Raw genomic sequence first — 18,565 nt, forward strand, 5'->3', positions numbered from 1 at the left:
CTATAAAATAATTGGTTCTCGTTCTCTGAGAATGAGAAAACACAAGCAAATCAAACCAACCTGAAGGAAGAGAGTGTGGCATGATAAAACTGGAGCAGAGCTAAAAGACATTTTCAAGCCAACTCAATATAACAAGGCCAGTGGCTATAAATGTTTTTAAGCATTAGAATATACATATTTTTTCTAAGTAAAGTGTTTAAAATCTAGACTTATATTTTGGGTTACTGTTTGGTCTCCCATTGGAAATCTACAAAGATTTATTTGAAGCAATAATCTGTCTGTGAATCCAACACAATGTAACTACATGGTGCTATAGTACACTCAGATAAAAATGTTTTAATAAAGCAGCAAAGTGTGCAGTAGTCCATATATTAACTTGAAATGTTTGGTGAATGAGAGAGAAAAATCTGTTACAGTAGAATAACCAATAGGAATTCACTCTATACATAACAAAGTAGCCCGAGGTAAGCCAAAGAGCAGGTGTAGCTGTGAAAGGAAACTAGCCAGGGAAGAAGCTCCTTCATGCTCTCCATTCTGCTACTCTTCACATGTTGATGTCCCCTCTGTGGCTGCAAGATGCAGCTTTGTCTTCAGGTATATCATAACTGTTCCAGGCAGAAAACGGTGAAATAAGAACAAGAAACACATTACACTTGAGCTTGTAAGGTGCTTTTTATATTAGGGAAACCATAAAGGTCTTGGAAACTGTAACAGTAGATATCCAGCTCTTGTCACCAACCATAATAGGATAAAATGGCCAACTCTAAGGAGTATTAAACACCGAGTATTTTTAAACTGGAAACAGAGGTTTTAATTTTGTTGTTGTTAGTCGGGAAGATGATGTAGGTCAGGGAGAAGGTAGCTCAATTTTGATGTAGTTGCTATTGTTATGGAAGAAGCAGCTAATACAGTGGGAAGGTAAGTAGCAATGTCTGCCAAAAAAAAATAAACAGAGTGAAAGTATGCTCTTACCCATCTAGAGAGGATTCACAGTTTGACCTTTTGACCTTACTCTTATTTTTAGGCCCAACTGGGCAAAAAGAAAGACAATTTTCTGATTTCTTACTCCCGATGGTCTATGTTAGTTCTATAAGAAAACCTCTCTTTATTAAAAGCAATTTTAATTTAAAAGAATTTGAAGATTTTTTTTCATCCAACTTTGCCTGTCAGTTGAAAATGATTTTCCTCTTTAATCACCATAGGAGCTCACCATACCTGACAAAAGTCCCTTGGCCCAATACAGACTTTCTCATTCCATTCTCCATGCAAGTGCACCTAAAATCTAGCTAAGTCTCTAGTGACATCTGATATGATTTCAGATGAGCTCACAGTTCTCTACATAAGCATTTGTCGCAACAAGATAAAGATGATGTCCTTCAGCCGGGTGTGGTGGCCCACGCTTGTAATCCCCGCACTTGGGAGGCGGAGACAGGAGGATCGCTCTGGTTCGGAGCCAGCCTCACTGGCTTAAGAGACCCTGTTTCAAAATAAAATAAAATATAAAGTAGGTCTGGGAGTGTAGCCTGGAGGTAGAAGGGCTTCCAGAAACCCCAGTACCACACACACATACACTAAAAGATGATGTCCTTCTTCCAGGACTGAAGATAGAATTGCGTAAGTGGTTGATTTCATAAAGGTATTAGAAGGACACAAGAAGTCTCCCTGTGATTAGCCTGCTAGGGCGATCACAGAAAAATATCACAGACTTAATAGATCCTTATTCTTCACTTTTTTTTTTTTTTCCTGTAGGTTGGAATCCAATAGCAAGGTACCAACAGGTTCAGCTTCTACTGTGGCCTTTCTTCTTTGTTTTCAGCTGGTCACCATCTCACTATACCCTCCTATGGATTTCCTATGCGCACACACACATGTGTATGTGTGTTTGTGTTGTGTGTACAGATTTCTTCTATTTAAGAAGACACTAGTCATATTGGATTAAAATTTACCATTGCATCCTCATTTCAATTTAATTAACTCTTTAAAGGTCCCTTATCCAGCCAGGTGTGGTGGTGCATACTTGTAATCCTAGTACTTGGGAGGCTGAGACAGGAGGATCACAGGTTAGTGGCCTCAACTACTTAGTGAAGTCCTCTGCAACTTAGTGAGGGCCTCCCCAGCTGTTTCAAAATAAAGAATAAAAAGTAAGGTTTGGGGGTGTATTTCAGAGGTATAATGCCCATGGGTTCCATCCCAGTACTTCAACAACAACAACAACAACAACAACAACAACAACAACAACAATGTACCTTATCCAAATGCAGTTATATTCTGAGGCACTGGCAATTAGTACTTCATAAAATTTTGACAAAACACAATTCACATGTCATCAGGTATATGGGTGGAGGAGGGGACTTTTGTATCCAAAATGCATCCCTTTTCCCCTTTCCTTTTCTTTCTTTCTTCTTTTTTTTTTCCTCTCTCTCTTTTATTGTACTGAGGATTGGACCCAGGTGCATTCTGCCTCTCAGCTACACCCCAGCCCTATTCTATTCTGAAACAGGGTCTTGCTAAGTTGCTGAGGTTGGCTATGATCCTGTGATCCTCATGTCTCAGCCTCCCAAGTACCGGGATTATAGGTGTGTGCCACCATGGCCAGCTTCCTTTCCTTTTTTTAAAAATAACCACTATTGTTTATTGATAATTACTATAGATTAGGCTTTGTGCTAAACACTTTCTCACATAGCTTCTCTAAATCTTCAAATATCAAGTAGGTACCACTATTTACATATTAAACAAAAGTAAACAGGTTTTGAGAAATTCCATAGCTTACTGACATTCACACAGCTCAGATATAGGAGAGAAAAATTAGAACACAAAGAGAAACAAAAGAGAGATTTTTTTATGGTACTGGGGTTTCTGGAAGCCCTTCTACCTCTGGGTTACACTCCCAGACCTATTTTATATTTTTATTTGGAAACAGGGTCTCTTAAGCGCATCTGGCTTCGAACCTACATGATCCTCCTGTCTCCGCTTCCCAAGCGCGGGGATTACAAGAGTGCTCCACCACGCCCGGCTAAGAGAGACATTTTTATACACAGTGAAAAAAATACACCTATGGTACCACAGAACATAAAACTACAATTGAAAGGAGAATAAAGTTTTCTCACATCATTCTACTTTATGATTCCCAGAACAGAACTGGGAAACAGACAAACCTTGGTATGAATGTAAACTCTATTAGCCATGAAAGCTTAACCAAAGTAACTAACTTCACTGAGGCTGTTTCTCTATCTATAAAATGTGAGAAATCATATCTTTCTTGCAGTGTCATATAAAGATTTAATAGGAGAATACATATGTATTGTTTAGCACAGCATCTTGGAAGCAACATCAGTACAGAAAGGTCAAGGTGCTTCCTTGGAAGCAAGACTATGCTGTTCACTAACTTAATGTCTTGAAACAAGGTACTTAATGTTTTGCACTACTTTATTCATCTGTAGGAGAGAGATAATGACAACATCCACCATAGTGGTTGGATTAAATAAGATCCAATATTTCAAGTACTTATAATAGTGTCTTACTCAACATAAGTAAGTTGTATTAAATACTAATCAATGTACAGTTAATATATTACAAAAATTAAAATACACTCTCATTTTTTTCTTTGCAGTACTGGGGATGGAACCCAGGGGCATTCTACCTCTGAGCTACACTCCCAGTCCTATTTTTTAATTCTTTTTATTTTGGAACAGGGTTTCACTGAGTTCCGAAAGACCTCACTAAGTAGCTGAGGCTGTCTGCAATCCTGCAGTCCTCCTGTCTCAGTCTCACAAATGCTGGGATTATAAGCATGCACCACCACACCCAGCTAGTCTCATTTTTATAAAGAAATATTTAAAAAAAAAACTAGAAGCAAGAAAGCAACATGAAATAGTCATTAATTCCCTGACTTGTACTTCACTAACTCCAACTCCAGCCTTGGTGCTATCGATGAGTGGAGATTGGAAAGGCAAGAGTTAGAGCTACTGAAGCCAGGCATGGTGGCACACGCTTATAATCCCAGTACTTGGGAGGCTAAGACAGGAGGATCGCAGGTTCTCAGCCACCCTCAGCTACTTAGTGAGGCCCCCACAACTTAGTGAGACCTTGTTTCAAAATAAAAAGAATTAAAAAAGGGTTAGGGGTGCAGCTTAGAGGTAGAATGCCCATGGGTTCAACCTCCAGTAACTCACCCCCCAAAAAAGAGTTAAGAGCTACTCTATTCTCTGCCCAGGCTAGCTCTCCCCTGCAGAAAGAAGGAGCTTCCATGTGTTCTAGCTTTCATCTTAACTGTGGACAAATTTCAATTTCATCTCATTCTAATCTTATACTCAAATCTAACTTTTGCTTTGCCTTCCTCTCAATCTCTACTTTTAAATCTTCCATATTCAAGATCAGTGGTGAAGTCTTTTACCCAGGCAAAAAGGTATGCTGCAAAAAAGAAAAAGATAAGTACATAGCACTGGGACTTTGGGTGTTTCTGTCCATATAACACACTGAAATAAAATAAAAAATAAAAACTTGTCAGTGTCTGCTTAAGGAGGTAGGGCAGTGCAGATATGGGAACTAAAGTTGCAAATCCAAATCATGCCTATGTGTAAGTGACTACTCTGTATAATAATTAAAGGGAGTCTCATATCTAGATAAAATGTAAAAATTCTGTAATGAAATAATTATCTATAATAGAAGGTACTAGCTAATTTGATATCTTTATAGAAAATCAGGTTTGTAAGTACCATGTGATCACCATATGCACAACCAGTTCCTAAAATGACAAGCATAGATGATATGGTAGCAGTAGTTGTTTCAAAGTAGTAAAACTATGAACTTTACTATAGTTTCCAAAATGCCTAACAGAATATGAATTTAAATGAATAGTAATGATGGTCAGCTTTTCAGGACAGTCCCACCACTTGGTAAGGTCCCCTGCATGGTCCCCTGCACTGTATAAACACTGGTCCATTTGGCTAATTGATTTGGCAAAGGTGAAAGTGGGTCACTTTCAAAATTAGGCCATATTAGGCTCAGCTTCTATCTCCATCAACATCCTCATTGCTATAATACCAAAAGACTGACCTTAAAGGAAGGAAAATGTATTTGCAGTTTTCTAGAGATTCTGGGTTTAGTCCATGTGAGACCAGGGTCTGAAGCTCAGGGTATAGCATCAGGAAGCAGAGAGAGAGAGCATGTACCTCCACACAAAACTCTGCTTTCACATCATAAAGGCCAGAAGAAATAGAGCAAACAAGCAAGGGATTTCAAAGGCAAAAGCACAATCCCTCAGGTCACACACAAGGGACCCACTTCCTCTAGTCACACCAATCAGCCTAGGTTCCTACTCTAGAAAGATTACAACCCTCGTGAGTTAACTATATCAACCCTGACATTCTGTATTTGAACATAAAAGCTTCCATCTTGGGCTCTCTGTCTCTCTATCATAATTCACTCTGAGGGAAGCCATTGCTGCATCACAAAGGTTGTTAGGTAGCTTATGATTGAAATTAAAAGTGGGCCCCCAGCAGGGCGTGGTGGCACATGATTGTAATCCCCACACTTGGGAGGCAGAGACAGGAGGATGGTGCAGGTTTGAAGCCAGCCTCACTGGCTTAAGAGACCCTGTTTCGAAATAAAAAATATGTATATATAAAATAGGTCTGGGAGTGTAGCCCGAGGTAGAAGGGTTTCCAGGAACCCCAGTACCACCACCAAAAAAAAAAAAAAAAAAAAAAAAAAAAAGTGGGCCCTCCAGTTATGGTGGATTCTGGAGATGATTCTTCTAGAAAGTTGTCTTGCCAAGTCAGGAGAGTTGTTGAAACAGTATCAACCAGATCCCAACCTTCCAAAACTGTGGACAGGAATCAATACTTGTTAAGTCGTTAAGTATTGGAGTAGTTTTACTCAAAAGGATTTTTTTTCTAAAATATTAAGAACATTTTTTCTAAAAGATTAAGTACATTTTTTCTAAAAGATTAAGTACATAAAGACAAATAATCAGAGAGATAAAATATTGTTTTGTTTTAGATGGTTTGCACACTTTTCTCTGAGACCTTTAAAGCACTGTTAACCTTTCCAGTGAAAACGCTAGGTTTGGGACAATTCTCATGAAGTAGAAATTTTTTAAATTTATTTATTTGTGTATTGTAGTCATATATCTTAATGGAGTACGAAATGGTGGAGGCATACATGCACACATCACCCAATAGCCCTTACCCAATTTCCACCCCATTTTCTCCCTTACTTCTCATGTTTGAAGTAGAAAATTTTACTAACATGAAGACTCTCAAACTCTTTCTTTATATCTTTCTGTCTGTAAAGAGGTACTTTTTCCACCATAGATCATATCTGGAGTAATAGGAAAACCTGAGGTAAAGTGAATCTAAGAGTAGGAAAGAACCCTTAAGGTTAAAGTAATTTTGTACCAACTTGGGAATTTTATAAAAATAGCCTATAGCAATAATGTTATTGAAAACTAGACCAAAGGTGCAAACCCAAATTGAAAGCATTGAGTTATTACTTTCCTGTGCTGACAGCACAAGGAAATCATTCTATACATAGAAGGACCCTCAGGCTCTCTATCGACTGAATTGTATGTGTGATGAGACTGACCCAACGTGGCATTTTATATAATGACATTTTACCAAAACTCATCTAGGTAGACATTTTTCTTTTGTCACTTATTTCCTTGGAGAAATAATAGAACCTTCTAAACTGTTCACATTTTTTCCTCCACTCTTGGTATCTTTCCAAATGGGCCCCTGCTTCCCTTTAAAGTAGACAATAAATTAGATGATTCGGGCTTTTCAGTTGGTTGCTATTTGTTTGGAAATCTGTAGCTCCTTATCTCTCAGGAAACATTAAGAAAAGAGTACATAGCAATTTGGAACAACCAAACCTTTTAATTGCACATCATGAGGCATAGAAGAATGTAACTGGGATGCCCAGAAGCAATCCTTGTCAAAGGGCCATGTAAGCACATAACATTCTCACAGCCATGGGAGAAGCACCAGGGCCCTATCAGCCACCTGTCACCATGTTGCCTGTCAAAGTATACCACAAAGACATTGCCTAATTGAAATTTTTTATTTCTTAATCTAATACATTCTTTGCCTTTTCCCCAAATTATTAGTACATTTATCACACCATTTTTCTAGCTTTTGTCATTGCTGTTTTTATATTGGTCTTTGTTGTGGTGGTGATGGTAGTGGTACTAGGTATTGAACCCCAAGGAGTTCTACCTCCAAGCTCCAATCCAAGTCCATTTTTTATTTTGAAACAGGTTCCCATTAAGTTGCCAAGGCATTTGCTAAGTTGCTGAGGCTGGCTGCAAACTTGTGATCCTCTGTCTCAGTCTTTCAAGTGGTGAGATTACAGGTATGCACAGCCTTGCCCAGATTCGAATATTTGTCTTTACCATATAAAGATGGATTGCTGGTCATTTTTCTAGGCACTGAGAATAAAAGGATAAAGTAGATATGATTCCTCAGTAGAAGTCAAGTGAACACAAGGTCGTCACAATCCTAGAAAAACGACACTTTCATTCCCTACTCTAGTTAAAACTGTTGCCTCTTCCACTCCCTGCCATAGCTAAAGAGATCAGTGTCTAGAATGAAACTGTAAGTAGAAACCATTATTCATCTCCTGTAATCATGAAGAACAACAGCACCACAGTTAAAACACACTTCCTCAAACACAGGAACCTTTCCAAACCTTTACCTCTTCCCCCATTCAGCCTATCAGCTTCCATCACCTTCCTTCCGACTTCCTAGACACTTTATCTGTGCCCTCTCAGTTGACATGTGCAAAAATGCTTCCATCAGTAAGTGCTCTGAATGTTCCCATAGCTTCATTGCTTACGGGAAACCAGCAGAAGTTGTGCTGTGCTCTAAGGGCCTCCTTTCCCTTAGGTCTTACTAGTGAACGTTTCCCTCTCCCACAGAGGCTAGGAGGAGGTTATGTTGGCACCTTTTCTTGTTTCCCCCTATCAAAGCTTCTAGAATAACATTTCTCCCTTGTTAAAAAAAAAAAAGAACAGAAAATCTATTTGACCCATATCATCTTTATACCACCTTTGATTTCCACATGTGTCTGCCATCCGTGTGGTCATTCCCTATATTCACTGAAGATTTTAGAACTTGTCTTCAAATGCCTGTGCCTACAGAATTTCTGTTATTCTGCATGGTGAATTTGACCTCTCTGAAATTGACCCATTGAAATTTCTTTTTTTTTTTTTTTTTTTTTTTTTTTTTGGTGGTACTGGGGTTCCTGGAAGCCCTTCTACCTACGGGCTACACTCCCAGACCTATTTTATATTTTTTGAAACAGGGTCTCTTACGCCAGCACGGCTGGCTTCGAACCTGCGCGATCCTCCTGTCTCCGCCTCCCAAGCGCGGGTATTACAAGCGTGCGCCGCCATGCCCGGCGACCCATTGAAATTTCTAACTCTGCAGGTCCTCAATTCTTCTCACATCCAATGTTGTACATTTCACTTTCCTCCACTGGTATTTATGGTTATACCCTAGACCAGAGGGCTTGTGAATTATCATAAAATTAAGCCCGCTGCCTGTTTTTGCATAGCCTGCAAACTAAGGTTAATTTTGACATTTTTAAGTGGAATATGTGCAAGTATATTTATTTATAGATTGTCTGTGAGTTCCAGGGGCACAGTGAGCAGTTGAGACAGAAACCAGACAACCAGGAAGGCTGAATGTATTTACTGCCAGGCCCTTAAAGCACTGCTGATCCTCGCCATAAACCATCTTATTGCTAATAACTGGAACACTAACTCAGATAGATAGACGACATATAGGTAGATACATAGATAAACAGATGATAGAAATTTTTCTTTGGAGTTACAAGGCTACTGACATAAGCTGACAGACTCAAGAGATCAAAGTAGCTAAGGGAACTATGACTGGGAGTTTATCCCATATTCCTATCTCTGCTGTCCTTTTAGGGTTGAGTTCTTTTTTCCATATCATGGACAACTTTGTCTACTAGTCAGTTGGGATGGGGAAGGACAACATGGGTTTAGTGTGTTTTGGATTCTCTCTGTTTCAGCTAGAGAAAAAAGCATTTTTCTTTTTTCTTGATCATATAAAATCCCAGACAGTTGGGAGTGGTAGCACATACTTGTAATCCCAGTACTTGGAAGGCTGAGACAGAGGATTGTGCAGATGAGGCTCTCAGCAAATTATTGAGACCCTGTTTCCAAACAAAATATAAAAAATAGGTCTGGGAATAAAATATAAAAAAATAGGTGTAGGAGTATAGCCCAGAGGTAGAAAGCCTCTGGGTTTAATCTCTAGTACCAAAAAAAAAAAAAAAAAAAAAAAAAGAAATCAAATTGTCATGGTTGAGGTCATAGGCCACTTGATAATAAACTCTAGTTATTGGAAAGAGTTCTCTGATTATTTAGGTGGAGTCATATGGGTACCCTGGTTCCTGGAAGGGGATTTGTGAGCAGGCTACTTCATGGATATTCCTAGTGTGATTATGGAAGGCATATACCTCAGAAGATAGATGATGATACACAGTACTCTAACTTGAAGAGGAGAAAGGGATTAATGACCAATCCTCCCCCTTTCACTATCATTATTATTATTATTTGCATTATGGGAATCAAACCCAGGGGCATTCTACCTCCAAGCTATACCCCCAGCCTTATTTTTAATTTTCTGTTTTGAGACAGACTCTCACTGAGTTACAAAGGGCCCCGCAAAGTAGTTGAAGCTGTTTTGTTTTATTGTGGTTTTGTTTTTTTGTTTGTTTTGTGGTGGGGAGATGCTGAGATTGGAGCCAGAGATACTTTGCCTCTGAGCTCTACTCCCAGACCTTTTTTCTCTTTCAATTTTTTTATTTGAAACCAAATGTTGCTAGATTGCTGAAAGTCCTTGCTAACTTGCTGAGGCTGTTCTTGAATCTGTGATCCTCTCATCTCAGCCTCCCAAGTACTGGGATTACAGGAATGTGCCATAACACTTGGCTTGAGGATTCTTTAATTTTGTTTACTTATTTGTTTGTTTGTTTTGCAATGCTGAGGATTGAACCCACAGGGATTCTACCTCTAAGCTACATCCCCGGCCCAATATTTTATTCTTTATTTTGAAACAAGGTTTCACTAACTTGCAGAAAGCCTCACTAAGTAACTAAGGCTGGCTACGAACTGAAATCCTCCTGTCTCAGCCTCCCAAGTACTGGGATTACAAGTGTGCATCACCATACCTGGCTGAGAAGTCTTTAAATAGAAAGTAACTCTAAATATTTGGAAAGATACTAGTATTAAGAAAATCAATTAAATATGAATAGAGCAAATAGAGTAAAGGTCAGTAAGTAGCAGAAATAAAATATTTTAATCTTTATACTACCATGTGCAATGACTATTAATCTTGTTTATTCTTATTTATATTTTCAGATAATGATGGAATAAGTAATACCTCAAAATCAAGAATTTAAAGGGAAAATACTCACTTAAAACCACTTTTTAAAAAGTTAATGTCATGCCGGGCGTGGTGGCGCAGGTTTGTAATCCCCACACTTGGGAGGCGGAGACAGGAGGATTGTGCAGGTTCGAGCCAGCTTCGCTAGCTTAAGACACCCTGTTTCCAAAAAAAAAAAGTTAATGTCATGAGAAAGGGCAAACTAAGAAAGCAGAATTTTAAATTATGCATATAGCTGAAGGAAATCCCTTTGTTATTTTTAATGTACATACCTATTCATAAATATAGTACATTAATTTGTATACCAAAAACTTGATAGCATACTTTCTATGTATTTTTTTTTTACTTTTTATTAGGGATTGAACCCAGGAGCATTATAACTCAGAGCTATACCCTGAACTCTTCTTATTTTTTTATTTAAGAAAATTCTTCTGTTGCAGCCTTCCAAGTACTAGGATTATAGGCATGTGCCACTGCTCCAGGGCTTACTTAATAACTTTTCTTAATGCAAGAAAAAAATATTTATTTTTATTTTTATTATTATTATTTTGGTGGTACTGGGGTTCCTGGAAGCCCTTCTACCTCCAGGCTACACTCCCAGACCTATTTTATACTTTTTTATTTAGAAACAGGGGCTCTTAAACCAGCAGGGTTGGCTTCAAACCTGTGCCATCCTCCTCTCTCCGCCTTCCAAGCGCGGGGATTATAAGCGTGCGCCACCATGCCCGGCAATTAAAAAAATATTTAGAAGTGTCAAAAAATGCAAAACATGTTTGAGAGCCAAACCATTTTCAACAGATGATGATCTATACCTTATAAGAAAACCCCACTGTGGAAATCCATTGGTGATCTAATCAGCTTTTCTTTAATCAGCCATAAGTCTTCAACAGGAACCTAAACTTCTCACAGTAGGACACAATCACCAGCAAAAGTGACTAGCCCTCTTCCTGATGAATGCTTAAGAAGCACATTTAATCATCTGAATCATTTTCTTAAGTTAGTCATACTCTTTAGGTGTTTTATCATTGTTTTCTTTATGTTTCTTGGTAAGTTTTTTTAATGTGGTCGTATTTATTTTATTTTTATGTATTTTATTAGTGCATTGCAGTCTCACATCATAATGTAGTTCAGAATGATAGTGACCCACATGCACACAGCACTTGGTGAACTTCTTCCTGGCTCCTTTCCTCTTCCCTCCCCTTCCCCACTTCCCCATACAGGTTATTGAGATTGACACTGACAATTTTATATATGTACATAGCATCAATAGAAGTGTTTCCTTCATTAATTCTCCCCCATCACCACCACTACCTTCTCCTAGACCACCGATATCGGCCCACTAGGGTTTCCTCTCCACTATCTAAAGTCCTGATTACTCCCTAGTTTCCACATATGAGAGAAAACATATGACCCCTAACTTGGTGTGACTGACTAATTTCAATTAGCATAATATTCTCCAGGTTCATCTATTTACCTGCAAATGATGTAACTTTGTTCTTCTAGAATTCCATTGTGTGTTTACCCCATAATTTAATAATCCATTCATCTCTTGATAGAGACCTAGGCTGGTTCTATGTGTTGGCTGTTGTGAGTTGTGCTGCTATAAACATGGGTATGCATGTATCACTATAATATTCTGATTTAAATTCCTTTGGAAAGATAACCAGAAATGATATAAGTGAATTACATGAATAGTGGATCCTATACAAGTTTTCTGAGAAATCTCCACACTGATCTCCATAGTGACTGCACTAATTTGCAACCCCACCAACAGTATATAAGAGTTCCTATATTCCCCATATCTTCTCCAGCATTTATTGTTGTTCGTATATGCTTTTGAAGTCAATTTTTAATTGTCAAATCAGCTGCATTTTATTTACCTTTGGTTGAGAAATGAACTTAAAATTTAAAAAAAATTAGTAATGTTTTCATAGGAATTTATAAAAAGTCTGGTAACAAGTAAAGGGGGTTTTGAATGGCTTCTCCTAATACCCCAACCCCATTCTTTCCTCAAAAGTCAAAACAGTAACAAGAGTGGAACCTTGATAGTCTCACATCATAATGTACGTGGGCACCAGATATCCCCACAGTCAACCAACATTACCTATTTCAGATGAATGGCCATGAACATCTTTGCTGCTCCTGTCAAGTATCTAGAAAAAATTTTTTACAATTCCTATATATTAATGAATTATGCTTCATTATTTTAGTTTTACTTGTCTTTGAACTTTATTACATCACAGATTTACCTTGAAATTACCTTCAACAGCCTCAAAAAAATTTTTGGTTCCACTCCTGGGTATCTTTCCAAAGGAATTAAATTTGTTTCTGTGTTCCTTTTCTCCAAACCTCATATCCTTGCACAAAGTATCTTTCAGTTCAATTCCAAGTGGACAAGAACCACAGCATAATTAAAATGCACACCTGAAAATTTCCAACTATGGATATTAAAAATGCAGTTTTCTGTTTCAATTGTGGAGAAAATACAATTTTAGAAATTATAGTACATTTAAATTTGTAGGGTGGACATATTTCAATGTTATAAGTTAGCTTTCTATATACTTACATAAACTAATTTTGGTATTAGAGATTGAATCCCCAGTATCTTTTAACTATATCCCCAGACCTTTTTTCTCTTTGTTTTGAAATAGAGTCTTGCTAAATTGCTGGGGCTTTGCTTGAGCCTGCAATTCTCCTGTCTCAGCTTCCCAAGATCTGGGATTATAGGCCTGTGCCATCATGTCCGACAAGTCCTATACTTTCTGGCCCCTTTATGGGAAAACTGCCTTCCTGGCTTCTGCAAGGCACTTCACTTCTCTGAATTTGAGTTTTCTCATATATGCATTGAGAACATTTGCTCACCTATTTCTTTTTTAATATGCTTTTATTGGTGCATTATAGTCTCACTCAAATGTAAATTATGCTGATAGTGACACACATGGACGCAGTACTTGATGTTACCTCAGTTCCCTCAGCACCCCCCCTCCCCATACAGGGTATGCAATTGACACTGGTATTTTCACATATGTACACTTAGTAGATGGTAGTAATTCCTTCAATGATCCTCACTCTTCCCCCTCCACATCCCATAGACCACCTCGCTGGCTTCACTGAGGTTTCTCCTCCATTTTATCTGGATTCTCTCTGGTATCCTCATTACTCCCTTGCTCCTGCGTATTGAGGAAATCATATGAACCTTCCCTTTCTGTGACTGGCTAATCTCACTTACCATAATGTTCTCCAGGTCCTTCCATTTTCCTGCAAATGATATAATTTTGTTCTTTTTTATTGCTAAGAAGCATTCCTTTGTGTGGATATCCCATAATTTTGTAATCCATTCATCTGTTGATGGACACGTAGGTTGATTTCATAATTTGGCTATTGTGAATTGTGCTGCTATGAACACAGATATGCATATATTACTGTAGTTCTCTGATTTCAGCCCTTTGAAAAGATACCCAGGAGTGGTATTGCTAAATCATATGATGGATCCCTTCCCAGTTTTCTGAGGAATCTCCACACTGATCTCCATAGAGGCTGAACTAATTTGCAATTCCACCAATTTCTAAGGGCCCTTCTTACATAAAAATTATATTATTCTGAGATTATCTTCTATTCTTCCTCTTACATTTCATTGAAGCAGAAGTCCTTTTAGTCTTATAAAAAAGAGTCTTCATCTCTTACTGAACAAGAAAGGATTTGTATTCTCAAGTCTTTTAAATAGAAATCAATTTTTTTTAGGTCCTGATTGACTGAGACTTTTACAGCCTAACAATTGCTCTTTGATGCAGTCACTGGATAAAGAAATGACTCTTCTGTTGATGTGTATAAGTGTCTGTGAGTTCAGCCAACCAAAAAAATCCATTTGGTTGAACAATCTTAATATAGGATAAGGTCTCATCCCAAGGGAATTTATCCTTTTGTAAGATAAGAGAAAATGTCAGGTAATCTTTTGTTAAAATCTTTGTGCAACCTAAATGTCTTAACTGATAACTTGGCAGGCAGTAAAGTTGTACTTACAACAGATTTATATTTTTAAAAAATGAACTCAGTAGTTTTTCAAGCAATAAAACCAACAATAATTGAGGAAATGAACTACATATTAATATTGCAATAAAAATTTTAAATGTATATATTAGTTCTGTATTATACAAATACAAAATACATAGAAATATGTTAAGATACATGAAGTTATATGTTAAGTTGACTTACATCCAGTGATCAAAAATATTCATATTGTAACACTTTATAGAAATCTAAGATAAAATTGTGTTAGCATTCTGAAATATGAGTCAAAATAATATAGTAGAAATTTAACTATTTTATGATAAAGGGAGTTCTACTTTTTAAACTGAGAAGTTTCTAGTTGATATAAATAGGTCCCCAAACTCCAAATCAGAATTTTAAAATATTTATATGATGAGATCATTTTAAAGCAACTGAAAATCATTTTAATGATATAAAGATATTATTAGCATCTATCCCCATTTCTGTTTTCCAAAAGTTAAAATGGTATATTGCTAAATGGTGATGCCTTAAGCTGCTAGTAAGCTGAAAGAATTATGTTCTACCACTTTTTTTCCTAACTGATTTCTGTCTATTCTTTTTTCTTCCACTTAAGTTCTGCTTTTATTCAAACAATCTGAAAATGGTTCACCTAAAACTCGTGTAGATGTGTGAATGATTCCCCAATTCATAATTTATGTTTTTCATACCATATGATTAAAATGATAGTAATACTTAAAATTTTAAATAGAAATGATAGAATTACATTACTCCATTATTTTTTTCTATTACACTAGTTCTCCAAACCTACATAAATTGGACATCAGAATGCTCTAAAGAAAACACAATTTCGGAAGAACTATTGCTTCTTAAAACATCTCTTCTCTGAAGTTTTTCTTAACCTGGTTTCCCCTAGAAGATTAACTACTAGAAAACTTCTGATTTAAAATTTTTACATGAGATACCCTTTCAACATTTTGTACCGTGCTATGTTTTACTAATTTTCCTATTTTATCATCTTATTCATTTCTGTGTTCCTAATATGAATCCTGAAGCTTGATATACAACATGAGCTCAATAGATACTGTTAACCTTTAAAAAAAAAAAACAGGGTCCAGAGGAAGTATGTCATTTTGCTCAGATCATATAACTCACTAATGATAGTGCTAACAATGGAAGTGTCTCTTATGATAGTGCCATTCATATAGTTTTATAAATATCTAATGAACTAACATATTAATAAATAAATGGCTCCTGAACACTTTCCATTGTACCATCTTAATCAAGTAATAAATATCTTGTGTTGTTTTTCCAGTTTTCTGGTTACTTGGCTTCAATGAAGCAACGAACAAAAGCAACATCAAAGGGACCAGATAGTTCAGGTATATTTGAATATTGTGGTTTCATAAAGACAGAGTCTTTATCAACTACCCATGCTAAACTTTATCTGGTAACAAAATTCCACTGATGATATCTAACAGGACAAGCCAGTGATATCAGTAATAACTTTCCTATCAAGTTGAATATTGATCCTGTCAACACAGCTATCTTACGCTTTTCCCTGATTGTTGTTTGAAAACTAAGACTCTTGAGCATGATTCAGTCCATGTGTCACAGATGCTTGGAAGAAAATTGAATGTATTTTTCTTGTTTGTCAGCAGAGAGATGACCTTTTTAGTGAATAGCATGCTGAGTAGCAATTGCCCGTTTGACTTTGAAAACCATAATCTACTTTAGATATGTCACTTTTAAAAAACAAAATAAGAGCTCTTTCTCTCATATATATACCAGGCTTATATTTTCCTGTCAACCAGATATCTGTGCATATATCACCTTTCCAAACCAACCTTTTCTAAAATAAGATCACATTCTGGTTTTCTTCTTCCATTCTCCCTTTACCCTACTTTTCTTGTACTTGTCATCCACTAATACATATATTATATTATTTCTTGCCATGACATGTATACATGTAATGTGTATAGGCTTTTCATATTTGACACATTCGATATTTTTGAGTAATTAGTAGGCAATGTTATAGGCACATCAGAGATACTGTTTTGGGTAAAATTTAGACTAAAGTTTAATATTAATGTCATCAGAGGTCATATACTATAAACTATTCTTATTATTTTATAAGTATGAAATATTATAGTAATGACAACAACTTAGTAAGTATAGCATATTTCATGTGCCAGGCACTGAGCAGACTGCTTTGCATGCATGAATTCATGTAATACAATGATAATTCTATAGGGTAAATGCTATCATATATATTTGGCCTTTTAATATGTATAAATTATAAATATTAAAATCAGAATTATTGACAGGCCTAGTGGTGCATGCTTGTAATCTCAGCATTCAGGAGGCTGAGACAGGAGGATCATGGTTCGCAGCCAACCTCAACTGCTTAGTGAGACCCTCCACAACTCAGTGAGATCCTGTCTCAAACTAAAAGAATAAAAAATAGGGCTGGTGCTGTAGCTCAGAGGTCAAATGCCCCTGTTTTCCATCCCCAGACCCACACACAAAAAAATCAGAACTATTAGTACCTTTAAACACTTCATAATGTGTTAATGTGGGTGAGAAATATTAAAAAGAAAAAAAATTAAAGAGAATGCATTTGCTTAAATAAAATAATGAACTTGTCATAATTATCAATGATCTTTTCAGAAACATCATTAAAATGTAAGCATATACTTACCAACAATACTATTTCTGGTTTTCTCTGAATTTTTCAACAAGAGTTTATGATCCTCTAAAAAAAAAAAAATAACCCTTTCCCCATCACTCATATCAGGTATGATATGTGAAACATCATTTTTTTCCATGCTGGTGTGAGACACGGCCATGTAAAAGAGTTCAAAAATATTTAATGTCTGAAATACTGTCTGCTTGATAGGGAAGCAATACTGCTGACTTTACTGCCATCGGTCTCCTGGGGCACTAATAATTCTAACAACCAATATAAAACTAATGAAACAGAGAAAATTAAAAGTCCACTGAGAGACCCACATGGATGTCAAGCATAATCTTTGATGAACATTTCCTCACAAACACATGTTAACGTGATGCACAGCATGGTCCTCTAGAGGATCCAAGGACAGATTACCATGTGCTCAATAATCCAAATGAGGACATTCTGTTAAGGCTTTCCTAATTATAGTCCTGCATTTATGACACAACAATAGAGGAAGCCAATTTTCAGCTATAATTCCCATTGTTTTGTAGGCCAGCTATTCAGTTTCCAATAAAATAAAAGACATAAAATGTATAAAATCAAAATTATCAAGTGAAAAAGGTAATATGCAGAAATATTAATTTATGAAGTTTTTCTTCTAAAATAAAAGCATCTTTTTTTTTTTTTTTTTTTTTTTTTGGTGGCACCGGGGGTGGAACCTAGGGTCTTTTCTACCTCCGGGCTATACTTCCAGACCTATTTTATACTTTATTTGGAAACAGAGTATCACTAAGTTGCTGAAAGCCACACTAAATAGCTGAGGCTGGCTTTGAACCTGTGCTATCCTCCTGTCTCAGCCTCCCAAGCGCGGGGATTACAAGCATGTGCCACCACACCTGGCTTAAAATAAAAATATATTAATGAATATAATCACAATTGGCAACCCCAATTGAATGATTTCATGAAAAATAAATTCTCATGCAGTTTGTTTTTTAGTAGATAGCTTAGCAATTAACTGTTGCATCTACACAGCAGTGGTGATTATCTAATGTAGCCTTTGACTTCCTGACATCTCTATGTAATCACTACATACATGTTAGTTTATAGGACGGTGCTAAGCCAGCGTAAAATTGTTGATGCAGCATTTAGAATGTTAACTGCAACTTTAAGCTGCTGCATGGGGATATCTTTAGCATCTGACTGCAGCTAACCTCTATTGAATGCTTACTATTTGCCAATGCTTGAAGACACTGATATATTTCATCTCATTTAATACATATATCAGCCTTCTGAAGAATTACTTTCCTTCATTTCACAGATAAGGGAAATCAAATTAGAAAGCTACATAACTTGTCCAAGGTCACACAATTATATGGAAACAACAGAAAAGTGCATCTTGTAGGGGTAAAAGGAGAAGAGGAAAGGATTTAGATAAAGAAAAAAATTTAAATTTATTGAAAGTAGTAGA

The sequence above is a fragment of the Muscardinus avellanarius genome (assembly GCF_963383645.1).
Source record: "Muscardinus avellanarius genome assembly, chromosome: 6".
NCBI lineage: Eukaryota > Metazoa > Chordata > Mammalia > Rodentia > Gliridae > Muscardinus > Muscardinus avellanarius.